The sequence below is a fragment of the Oryctolagus cuniculus genome, chromosome 1 (assembly GCF_964237555.1).
Source record: "Oryctolagus cuniculus chromosome 1, mOryCun1.1, whole genome shotgun sequence".
Classification (NCBI taxonomy): Eukaryota; Metazoa; Chordata; class Mammalia; order Lagomorpha; family Leporidae; genus Oryctolagus; species Oryctolagus cuniculus.
Genome location: NC_091432.1, coordinates 18,097,351 through 18,109,356, shown reverse-complemented (window position 1 = coordinate 18,109,356; position 12,006 = coordinate 18,097,351). Strand labels below are relative to the sequence as shown.

At 49.6% G+C, this 12,006-nt stretch overlaps 1 long non-coding RNA gene across 1 annotated transcript; it reads left to right on the top strand.

The window, feature by feature from the left end:
• The first annotated feature begins 6,958 nt into the window (after positions 1 to 6,958).
• Positions 6,959 to 11,683, top strand: LOC127484892 (uncharacterized). The gene is made up of 3 exons (XR_007912104.2): positions 6,959 to 7,112; positions 7,201 to 7,323; positions 11,458 to 11,683. It is a non-coding gene; the product is annotated as an uncharacterized lncRNA (long non-coding RNA).
• The last annotated feature ends 323 nt before the right edge of the window (positions 11,684 to 12,006 follow it).

The window sequence follows — 12,006 nt, the reverse complement described above, 5'->3', positions numbered from 1 at the left end:
AGAGTTACACGGAGAGAGGAGAGGCAGAGAGAAAGAGGTCTTCCATCCGCTGGTTCATTCCCCAGATGGCCGCAACAGCTGGAGCTGTGCCGATTCGATGCCAGGAGCCAGGAGCTTCTTCAGGGTCTCCCACGCAGGTACAGGGGCCCAAGGACTTAGGCCACCCTCTATTGCTTTCCCAGGCCATAGCAGAGAGCTGGATCGGAAGAGGAGCAGCCAGGACTAGAACCGGTGCCCATATGGGATGCCTGCGCTTCAGGCCAGGGTGTTAACCCACTGCACCACAGCGCTGGCCCCCATCTTGGCAGTCTTTTTTCCCCCTCCTTTATAACATTAACCACATTTCATTTTTTTAAAAGATAGATTTATTATTTGAAAGGCTGAGTGACCTAGAGATAGGGAGACACACACACACACACACACAGATCTTCTACCCCTGATTCATTCCCCAAATGCCTGCAACAGCCAGGATTGGGTCAGGTAAGAGCTAGGATCCTGGAACTCCATCCAGGTCTCCCACATGGGTGGTAGGAGCCTAAGGATTTGACCCATCCTTGCTACTTTTCCAGGCCATTAGCAGGGAGCTGGATTGGAAGTGAAGCACTTGGGATTTGAACTGATGCTCTGATGTGAGATGTCAGTGTGGCTTAACCTATTGCACCACAGTGCTGGCCCCAGACAAGTCATATTTATCATCGTGTTCATGTATCTCATGGCCTAGCTCCACTCACTGAAGTCATTCCTAGGACATCCCCAGTGCTTACTTGCTTAATCAAATATTCCTTGAATGAAAGAACAAATGATTGCAAAAATTAAAGACATTGTCCCTGTATCTTCTCCAAAACACTTCCCTCAGAAGAGCTACTCTATGAGTGAGTAATTCTCCCCATGGGGGGCAGGAGGGAAGAGAGAGGCTGGCACAAGACGTGGTGACTGGTCCAGCTCCAGTCTCCAGCCCTGAAGTGCCCACCCACTCCCGAGGGGGCTTGAAATGCCCCCTCTCCCCCATTCCTTCTGCAGTGGGATCACGGGCCTGACCACATTCCAAGTTAGCAGGATGAACTTCCCCTCCCACACCTCCACGAGTGCAGGTTCCCGAACCCTGCAGCCCCTCTAAAACAGCTAACAGGAAAGGAGCCGATGAACTCAGGCACACTGGTGAAGGAGAACCCTGCTGTATTTTGCATCAGCAACAATAAAGCAGGACACTTAAGGTGACAAAGGATTTATTTATTGACTACAAAATTTGCAGGGCTTAATACAAAATGAAAGGGTGGACCCCTTGTTCAGTACAAGGGCCCTTCCAAGCCTGGGTGTCGCACCCACCGAGCTAGCCCTGGGGATTGCTACCCAGGGGATGGGCTTGGACTCTCTGGGATGGCCTTGTTCCATTTGTGGACAGTGCAAATTCCCAGGGATCCTTTTCCCAGAAACTCCAGAATCATGCCTGTTCCCAGCAGGGTTCTCTGCTGCCGGGACATCCCAGCATCCAAGAGGCTGCTGCCTGATTCTTTTCCAAAGGTTTCCCTCAAACTCCATGGCTTCCAGCTGGGCCACTTGACTCAGCAGAGCCAGGTTTCTTCTTTCAACCAGGAGCCCAGGGAAGCTGGGAAGTTGTTTTGGTGGCACTCTGGAAGGAGGCTTTCATTCTGTTGACAGGACACACCAGCCTGGAGGGCATTTCTGTTGCCAACACAGGCTTCTGTTTACCTGTCCTTTACACACCTTCAGGGAGGCAGCTGCCCCAGGGCCCTGGACTGCAGGAACTTGGCCTTAGCTTAGGGAAGGGAGAGGCAGACAGGAAGAAGAGGCGTAGGGATAGGCCCTGGGAAGGGGGGGTAGTGATTGTGAATGAGAAAATGAGATCCAATGCTGGCTTAGGTTGCCTGGAAGCCACCAATGGAACCTGAACTACATCCATCCATCAACTTAATCAATATAAAGTTGTAAATATGTTATAATTTATTTAAATTTGTGGGTTTAATGGAATTTTTAAAATTATTGTTATTTGAAATATTAAACAGATAATAGAGAGCAAGCGAGCGAGGCCTTCTACCTGCTGGTTCCTCCCCAAAGGCCTACAACAGACTGGGCTGGGCCAGGCTGAAACGAGGAGGTGGGACCTCCATCCAGCCTCCTACATGGGTGACAAGGATGAACTGCTTGTGTCATCCCTTGCTGCCTCGCAGGGTGTGCCTTAGCAGGAAGCTGGAGTGGTAGCTGGAGTTGGGACACAAACCTGGGACCTCTGATGTGGGTGGCAAGTGTCTTAGCCCTTCTCATCACTGAGCCAAACACCCAAACAGTTGGATTTATTTTTGAGAAAGTAATATATTCTTATAGTTCAAAACTCAAAAATTACAAAATGGTTTGTGTTAAAAAGAGAATCTTCACTAAGCTCCCCTCCCTGCTGGCAGTCCATGGAACCTAGCTGGTTTTTGAATACTGGCAGAAATGTCTGCATGAACAGGTGAATGTGTGCTTTTCCTTCTCTCGTTTTGCCAGTGACAGCTTGCCTTACTACTGTTCCATATCTTTTTTTTTTTTCCACTTAATACATCTGGGAACTCTTTCTGGATCAGTTCCTAAGAGCTTCCTTGTTCTTTTACAGGTGCACACAGTATCCATATTGCATAACTGTGTCCTAATTTACTTAAGCAGGTGGAGAGTTAGGTCCTTCCAGGCTGTGGTTGTTATGAACAGGGGGATCACGAATATCTTGGAAGGCTGAAATTCAGAGCTTCTCTTAGTTCACCTAGGGGATTGTCAGCCAGGTTTGTCACCACGTCCTCATGCAAAGTCAATCTGAGTCATGGGGTGTGCTGGAATGAAGTGAAAAGCTCATGCCAAGATGGCCGCTGACAACAGAAACTGCCTGGCAACAAGCTGTGATTGGATGGCTTTGGAAACCACATGACAACAGAGCCTGACTGATGGCAGGCCGTGATTGGATGGTTTCAGAAACTGCCTGGCAACAAGAGCCTGCCTGGCAACAGGCTGTGATTGGTTGGGGCATAGACTGCCCCTTGACCGGATTGGCTGGTCTTGGCTATATAAGCTGTTGTACTAACTCAAATGAGTCTGTGGGCTGCTCCCCTCAGGCCTGCTTTCACCCGACTCCCGGGGTCTGTGTGGTGATTCTGAGCCTCTTGCCCCCACCACGCTCCTCCTCTCAGAAACAAATCCACTGCAACATTGTTGAGAAATCAACTGCAACAATGGGGTGCCTGCATTTGTGTGTTTGATAGACATTGCCACTTGGCCCTCTGGGTTTGGACAAATACTCACAGAGTGCCCACTTCATGCCAACACCACTGCCAAACACTGGACATTCAGCCGTGAACAGCATCCACTGATCTCTAGGGATGCAGCCCACTTGAAGGTCCTGAGAGGAGACCAACCATCAGGAGCTCAGATGAGGGGCTGGTGCTATGGCGTAGCGGGTAAAGCTGCCGCCTGCAGTGCCAGCATCCCATATGGGCGCCAGTTCAAGTCCTGGCTGCTCCTCTTTGATCTGGCTCTCTGTGACTTGGGAAAGCAGTAGAAGATGGCCCAAGTCCTTGGACCCCTGCACCCACGTGGGAGACCCAAAGAAGCTCTTGTCTCCTGGCTTTGGATCTGTTCAGCTCTGACCTTTGCAGTCATTTGGGGAGTGAACCAGCGGATGGAAGACACCGCCTCACCCCCGTAACTCTGCCTTTCAAATAAATTAATATATCTTAAAAAAAAAAAAAAAAAAAAAAAAAAAGGAGGTCAGATGAATGAGCTGGAGCGTTTCTGGCAGAGAGAAGCTCTGTGGGGAAAACAAAACAGCCAACCCAGGACAGGTGCCATTGAGATGGGAACTCCTGGGTAAATGGCCTTTCTTGGATTAGCTGGACTGTGCTTGGGATAAAAACAAAGCCAGGCCTGAGAATCTCTGTTCAGACCTTCCCCACCAATCAGCTGCCCAAATATCAGGAATCACTTTGCTGGGGGGACGTTTGGGGACACTTTCTTTTCCTTTCCCCTCTCTGTTTAAAATTCTGCTTTTGCAAAAGAGGAAATGTCTTCAACTCTCCATCAAGAGGAGAGCTGCCCCTTGCCCTGTTGGACAAAGGCCAGTGGGGTGGAGTGGCCCTGGGCAGCTCCTGGAGGGCCTGGGCCCTGGTCGTCAAAGCCTATCATCAGGGCTTTCCTCTCCTCGAAGCGGCCTGCAGGCTGCCGAAACAGAGACTCTGGTTGCTGCTACCAAGGACTGCTATGGCAGCCACAGGGTCCAGGTGGGCCCTCCGTCCTGCCCGCTTACTCCCCACCGCCGCCTAAGTCAGGTGCTCTCAGACCCTGGAGCCTCCGAGTGGGGAAACCTGGGCCTGGAACTGGCAATCCTTCTTGCTGCTCAAGGCCAAGATGACAAACTTGGTGGAACGGGCTGTCCAGCCCCAGAACAGCCAATTAGGCGGCAGCCTGTGCCACGTGGGTGAGTCCCTTGCACGCCCACCTCGGCACACCTTGCCCTGCTGTCCTCTCCACCCTCAAGGCGCCTACTTCCTCATTGCTTGGGCCTCTGGAAACCCTCAGCCTTCAAGGCCCAGCTCAAATGCTCCTGTCCAGGAAATCTCTTCTCACAGCCCGGCTTAAGGTCTTAGGGGAAGAGCAGGCATCATCTTTTGTTTCCAACAAGGTCTTTTGGGGGCTGGAGCCTTGGCGCCTATACCCCCCTCTGCCTCTCTCCGGAGCCCTGCGCTGTAGAACCTTGCCCATGGTGGGCCCCTCCCCCACTCCCCCACCCCCCACACGTGTTGGCTGTGGAATGAGAGACCTGTAAGGTGACACTGTCCAGATCAAGCGAGCTGGCGGGGCGCAGGAGACGGGCGGCTGTTAGCGCACTGTCTGCGGGCGCTTGAAGCGGCTCCAGCGGCCCTCTCTCATCCCCGTCGGCGCTCTCTGGTCTTCTATTTTGGGTCCTGTTCTACCAGAGTGATTGAGCAAAGGGGAAATCATCACGAAACCACAGCGGTGGGGAGGAGGAAGAGGCAGAGAGGAGCATGTGGGGTCGAAGGGAGGGTGAGATAAATAAGGTCAGCGAGTGGGAGCCTTGGAGATAGCACGGCCGGGACCGAAGCTGACCAGACAGCAGATGCTGAACAGGCGCACGTGGGCGAGCCTTCGGGGAGGGGAGGGAAGAAGCACTGGAGGAGAAGGCGGGCAGAGGTTCAAGCAGCCTCACCCTGGGAACTGACCAACTTGCTTCTCTTGTACGAGAGGGAGCCCACATTGCTCCAGTTTTTTTTTTTTTTCCCCCCCCTGGAAACAAGAGAACAGAAAATTCCAGCTGAAAGTCTCATTCCCTCCTCCTTGGTAGTTTGGGGCTGGGCCCGCAGTTCCTCTCTGCAGAAGAGGAACCCATGAGTGCATGCCATTCTCTTGGGAGAGAGGCGCTGGCCTCTGGCATTCCTCTCGTGGGCGGGGAGGCTGATACTTCCTGCACACAGGGAGGCTGGTTCTCTAGGGCGTGAAAGAGGAAGAAGCCCTCAAATGGAAGAGACCTGAAAGGAGCAAGAAACTCTAGCTCCTGGGGAAACCTGGAGCCTCAGGCGGCCTTGGGAAGGGGTCCAGGGAAGTGGCTCCTGGAGCTACCACTGCTGATGTAAGGTTTTCTATCAACTCCTTCTTCAGGGGTGCAAAGTTGCTGCCTTGGCACCATCCATCACCCCCACACTTGCTCCTCCAGAGTTGTGCTGCCAGATGCAGTAGCCACTCGACACATGTGGCTCTTGAGCTCTTGAAATGTGGCTGGTGCAAGTGGAGATGGGATGCAAGTACAAAACACATCTTGCATTTCAAGGTCTTTGTATGAAAAAGAATATAAAATATCTCATTACTACTTTTTTTTTAAAAAAAGATTTATTTATTTATTTGAAAGGCAGAGTTACAGAGAGGCAGGGAGAGAGAGAGAGAGAGAAAGAGAGAGAGAGAGGTGTCTTCCATCCACTGGTTCACTATCCAAATGGTCATGATGGCTGGAGCTGGGCCGATTGGAAACCAGGAGCCAGAAGCTTCTTTGGGTCTCCCATGCAGGTGCAGGGGCCCAAGCACGTGGGCCATCTTCTACTCTTTCCCAGGCCATAGCAGAGAGCTGGAACAGAAGTGGAGGAGCTGAGACTCAAACCAGCACCCATATGGGATGCCAGCACTGCAGGCAGCGGCTTTACCCACCATGCCACAGCCCCTGATTAATGCTTTTTATGGTGATTACTTGTTGAACTGATAATATTTTGAACATGCATAAATAAAAATGTATTATTAAAATAAATTTCATATGTTTTTCCTTCAGCTTTTTTTTTTTTTTTTTTTTTTTTTTTTTTTTTTGACAGGCAGAGTGGACAGTGAGAGAGAGAGACAGAGAAAAAGGTTTTCCTTTGCTGTTGGTTCACCCTCCAATGGCCGCCGCGGCCGGCGTACTGCGCTGATCCGAAGGCAGGAGCCAGGTGCTTCTCCTGGTCTCCCATGGGGTGCAGGGCCCAAGCACTTGGGCCATCCTCCACTGCACTCCCTGGCCACAGCAGAGAGCTGGCCTGGAAGAGGGGCAACCAGGACAGAATCCGGCACCCCAACCAGGACTAGAACCCGGTGTGCCAGCGCCGCAAGGTGGAGGATTAGCCTAGTGAGTTGAGGTGCCGGCCTCCTTCAGCTTTTTGAATGTGGCTACCAGAGAAGTTAAGTTTGTGCATGTGGTTTGCATTTATTTCTGTTGGACTGGGCTGCGCTGGAGGGTCTATATCTGGGGCTGGGGACAGACCTGCAGGAGTCTGGGCAAATTTTAAACTGGTTTTCCTCTAGTTGGAAAAAAAAATTTTTTTTTTAAGAAAATGCATCACTGTGGCCAGCATGTAGCACAGAGGTTAAGCAGCTGTCTGAATGCCGGAATCCCATATGGGCACCAGTACTCATTCCGGCTGCTCTGCTTCCTATCCAGCTCCCTGGTAACGCACCTGCGGAAGCAGTAGAGGATGACCCAAGTACATGGGCTCCTGAATCCACATGGGAGACCCGGATGAAGATCTTGGCTCTTGGCTTTGGCCTGGCCCAACCCCAGCTGTTGTGGTCATTTGTGGAATGAACCAGTGGATGTAAGATCTCTCTCTCTCTCTCTCTCAACTTTGCCTTTCAAATAAATAAGTCTTTTATTTTAAGTGCATCATTTTTCTGCACCAATAGCAAACATCAGGAATTCATGGGGACGGGATTCTGTCACATTGCAGACCAAGACACGGACCCGTAAATATGGAAGAGGTCCCCAGAGAGACTGGAGCTTACTGTTTCTTCTACATTTACTCAAAAGTACGTGTTTTAAGCATTTAACTATGTGCTTGTTCTGGGAGTTGATATCTAGAAGGAAACAAGGCAAAGCAAAGGTTCTTGCTCACGTGGGAAGGGTGGAGATGGGCATTTGACCTAGTGGTTAAGATACCAATGTCTGGGGTCGGGGTTGGGGCATAGCAGGGTAAGCTGCTGCTTACGATGCTGCCATCCCATGTGTGAGCCCTGATTTCAGTCCTGGCTGCTCAGGTTCCAAACCAGCTCCCTGTTAGTGCGCCTGGGAAAGCAGCAGAAGATGGCCCAAGTGCTTGGGTCCCTGCCAACCCACATGGGAGACCCGGATGGAGTTCCTGGCTCCTGGCTTCCCAGCCATTTGGGAAATGAACCAGCAGATGGAAGATCTCTCTTTGTCTTTCCCTCTATCGCTCTGCATGTCAAACAAACAAACAAACAAACAAATCCTGGGGGTGGGGGAATATACAGATTTTATTTTAACAGCACGGAGCATCTTTCTCCTTCACTTCCTTCCTGCCCTTCTCTCTTTTTCCTTCTACTTCTTCAATTTGCTTTTGGTGGGGGAGGGGGCCGGGGCTGGGGCCAGGGGAACCACTCTCCTTCTCTTCTTCCTCCCTGCTTCCCTTCCTCCCCTTCTTCAGCTCTGGTTGCTGTGTTTCCTTTGTCGTCCCTCTCTTCTCTCTGCGCTCTCCTGGCTCTGGCCGGGGCTGACAACAGTGAATGGAGGGTTGACGGGGAGGTGGTGGCCGTGGTTGCCTTGTGGTGTGTTGTCTAACAATGCCGTCTGTGGGTGGCACCATCCCAGCGCCACTCTGTCTGTCCTGGGAGCCGCTGCCCCTGAGCTGTTGGGTAGATTCCCGGGAATCAGAACAATGCAGGATAACCCAGTAATCAGGAATTTTTGGCATGGAAGTTTCCTTAGAGATTGTCTGGACTGATCCCTTCATTTTATGAATAGGGAGTTAAAAACCCGGAGAGGGGAAGTGAGTTCCCCAAAACCCAGGACTCCCAACCCCGGTCCTGCCGTCCGGCAGCCCACGGTAATGGCCCTCATACCCTCATTCTTTTTCCTAAGAATGAAAGCAATTAAAACTCAAGGACACTAAATCAATCCAGACCTTTAGATTCTATTTCCCTGCTCCTGAGCCTCTTAGATCAGTTTTAGCAGAAATTTTTGGTCAAGATGCATGAGAAAGAAAGAAAGAAAGAAAAAGACATTCTTCGAGTCCCTGTGGAAGAATGAACCTACTCTATATAAAAGTTTCAGAATATTGCATCACGTTTTAAAATCCTTCTTGTAAAAGTGAAATTACAGAACAGTGCCTGGCTCCTGTCACCTATTTTGTGCATTTGCTTTTTGGGAGCAAGTACCTGGCTGTGTATTGGTGGAAAGTTACTAACCAAAGCATGGTCAGGCATTTTTCATGTTAGACATTTACCCGACGTGGAAAATAACCTTTAACAAGCAACACGCAAAGCAGCTAAATTTAGCCGAGTTGGCTTCACGGTACTTATTTTTTTCCGAGCAATTAGGTAGCAGTGTACTTAGCAGTGAATGGTAAGGCGTGAAAGTGCAGTTCTTGCTCTGAAGCTGAAGATGTTCGAATTTGGGCAGGTGACTTAATCTTCTGAGTCTCAGTTTATTTCTCTTGTGAAATGGGGTCCAAGAGAGCTGCAAGGATTCCAAGGGAATCTATGGAAAGCTCCTGGCCGAGAACCGCACACAGAGCAGATGTCCCCTGAACAGTCCCTGTTACCGTGTGCTTATTATCTGCCAGGAGCTAGGTGAGCGTTGCAGATCGATAGCTATGCAAATGAAAACTGTTGATTGCAAACATTAAATATAACAAGGCCTCAGATTCTTTAAAGAAAAATTGAAACAGAAAGAAAAAAAAGTAGAAAAAGGTAATGTCAAATACACCAATGCTCATCCAAATGTTCAGATACAACAATGTCATTTCTTTTTGTTTCTTTTCAGACTTTTCTTAGACAAAGTATAATTTTACCTTGTAAATATTGTGGGTTTTCAAAAATTTATTTGAAAGGCAGAGTGACAGAGAAAGAGAGAGAGAAAGAGAGAAATAGTTTCCATTCAATGGTTCACCCCACAAAAGCAACAGCTGGTGTTGAGCCAGGAGCCAGAAACTCCATCCGGGTCTCCCACATGAATGGCAGAGGTCAAAGGCCGGAGCCATTACTGCTGCCTCCCAGGGTGCACATTAGTAGGAAGCTGGATTGGATGCAGAGGCTGGATTGGAGTGTATTGCAGGCACTCCAATATGGGATGTGTGCACCCCAAACAGTGGCTTAACCTGCTGTGCCACAACACCTGCCCCTTTTATATTGTTTTAAAATGGAATCTCTACCTTTAGAAATTACTTAATTTTTTAAAGATTTTTTTTAATTTATTTGAAAAGCAGAGTTACAGAGAGGCAGAGGCAGAGACAGAGAAGGTCTTCCATCCACTGGTTCACTCCCCAGATGGCCACAATGGTTGGAGCTGTGTGGATCCAAAGCCAGGAGCCAGGAGCCAGGAACTTCTTCCAGGTCTCCCATGTAGGTGCAGGGACCCAAGGACTTGGGTCATCCTTTACTGCTTTCCCAGGCCGCAACAGAGAGTTAGATCAGAAGTGGAGCAGCCAGGACTAGAACTGGTGCCCATATGGGATGCCGGCACTGCAGACCAGGGCTTTAACCCACTGCGCCACAGCACCAACCCCAGTTAATTTTTTTTTTTTTTTTGACAGGCAGAGTGGACAGTGAGAGAGAGAGACAGAGAGAAAGGTCCCCCTTTGCCATTGGTTCACCCTCCAATGGCCACCGCGGCTGGCGCGCTGCAGCCGGCGCACTGCGCTGATCCGATGGCAGGAGCCAGGTACTTCTCCTGGTCTCCCATGGGGTGCAGGGCCCAAGCACTTGGGCCATCCTCCACTGCACTCCCTGGCCACAGCAGAGAGCTGGCCTGGAAGAGGGGCAACTGGGACAGAATCCGGCGCCCCGACCGGGACTAGAACCCGGTGTGCCGGCACCGCAAGGTGGAGGATTAGCCTAGTGAGCTGTGGCGCCGGCCCAGTTAATTTATTTTTGTTTATTTTAAATGAAGAATGACAGAAAGAAGGAGAGAGAGGGAGAGAGATTTTCCATCCTCTGGATCATTCCCTGAATGCCTGCAACAGCGAGGGTTGGGCCAGGCTGAAGCCAGGAGCCTGGAAACTCAATCAGGAACTCCCACATGGTGGCATGGACCCAACCACCTGAGCCATCCCTGCTGCCTCCCATGGTGCACATAAGCTGGAAGAGGCAGGGGAGCCAAGACTTAAACCCAGACCCCCCAGTATGAGCTGCAGGCATCCGCAATGGCTGGACCAATTGCCTGCTCGCAGGTCTGTGTCTTTAACATCCACTGTCTTCTTGTGGCGTTCGCTGGAACGCACAGCAGGTTTGTAGCCCATTAAAGCAATCTTGAGAGACGTCATGCCTGTCCTTGTCTTGCTGCAAGTCTCTTCCTTTCTCTGGTTTCTTTTTTCCTCTGTATTTTTATGGATCTCCATCACTCGTCTAATCTAATATTCTTTTTGGAGCAAGGCAGAGTAGAAATCAATGACTGTCAACTTTGGTTGCATATTTGAATCAAACAACATTCCAGTTTAATGAAATTCTCTAGCAGTGGGTCTGAGCATCAATCTTTTCAAAAGCTCCCCAGATGCTTATGTAAATAAACAAATACATCATTATCTATAATAATTTCCTACATCATTATTGCATATCTTTTCTAAACACATACTGGTTCTTTTAAAATTCAAAAATAGCTAAACCTTTGAGGTATTGGTACTAAAAATGTACGGCCTGAATCTAATCACTAGGAACATGCAATGAATCCAGACAAGGGACATTCTACAAAATAGCTCATCTGTATTCTTCAAAAATGCTCATGTCTTGAAAGACATAGAAAAATTTGGAAAGTATTCCCTAGTAAAGTAAACAGACATGAAAACTGAATGTAAAATGGGATGTGGGGTTTTTCTTCTGATGTTTATTTTGGGGGTCAACGCCGTGGCTCAGTTGTTAATCCTTTGCCTGAGATGCCGGCATCCCATATGGACACTGGTTCTAATCCTGGCTGCTCCACTTCCAATCCAGCTCTCTGCTGTGGCCTGGGAAAGCAGTAGAAATGGCCTTGCACCTGCGTGGGAGACCCCGAAGAAGCACCTGGCTCCTGGCTTTGGTTCAGCACAGCTCCAGCCATTGCAACCATCTGGGGAGTGAACCAACGGAAGGAAGACCTCTCTCTCTGTCTCTCCCTCTCACTGTCTGTAACTCTACCTCTCAAATAAATAAATAAAATCTAAAAAAAAAAAAAAAAAAAGAGGTGATTATTTGAATGAAGTTGGAGATGTGATAATAATATCACATTATCATCAGTAGGGTATTTAGGGACAAAAGGGCAGACTCAGCAGTTAGGCCACCTCCTGGGATGTGTGCATTCCATGTCAGAGTTCCATCTCCTCTGGTTTTAATCCAGCTTCCTGCTCATGCACTTCCTGGGAGCCAGCAGATGATGGCTTAAGGAGTTGGGTCCCTGCCACCGCCTGGGAGACCCAGATGGAATTCAGGGCTCCTGGTTTTGGCCTGGCCGAATCCTGGTTGTTGAAGTCATTTGGGGAGTAAACCAGAGGATAGAAGATCTCT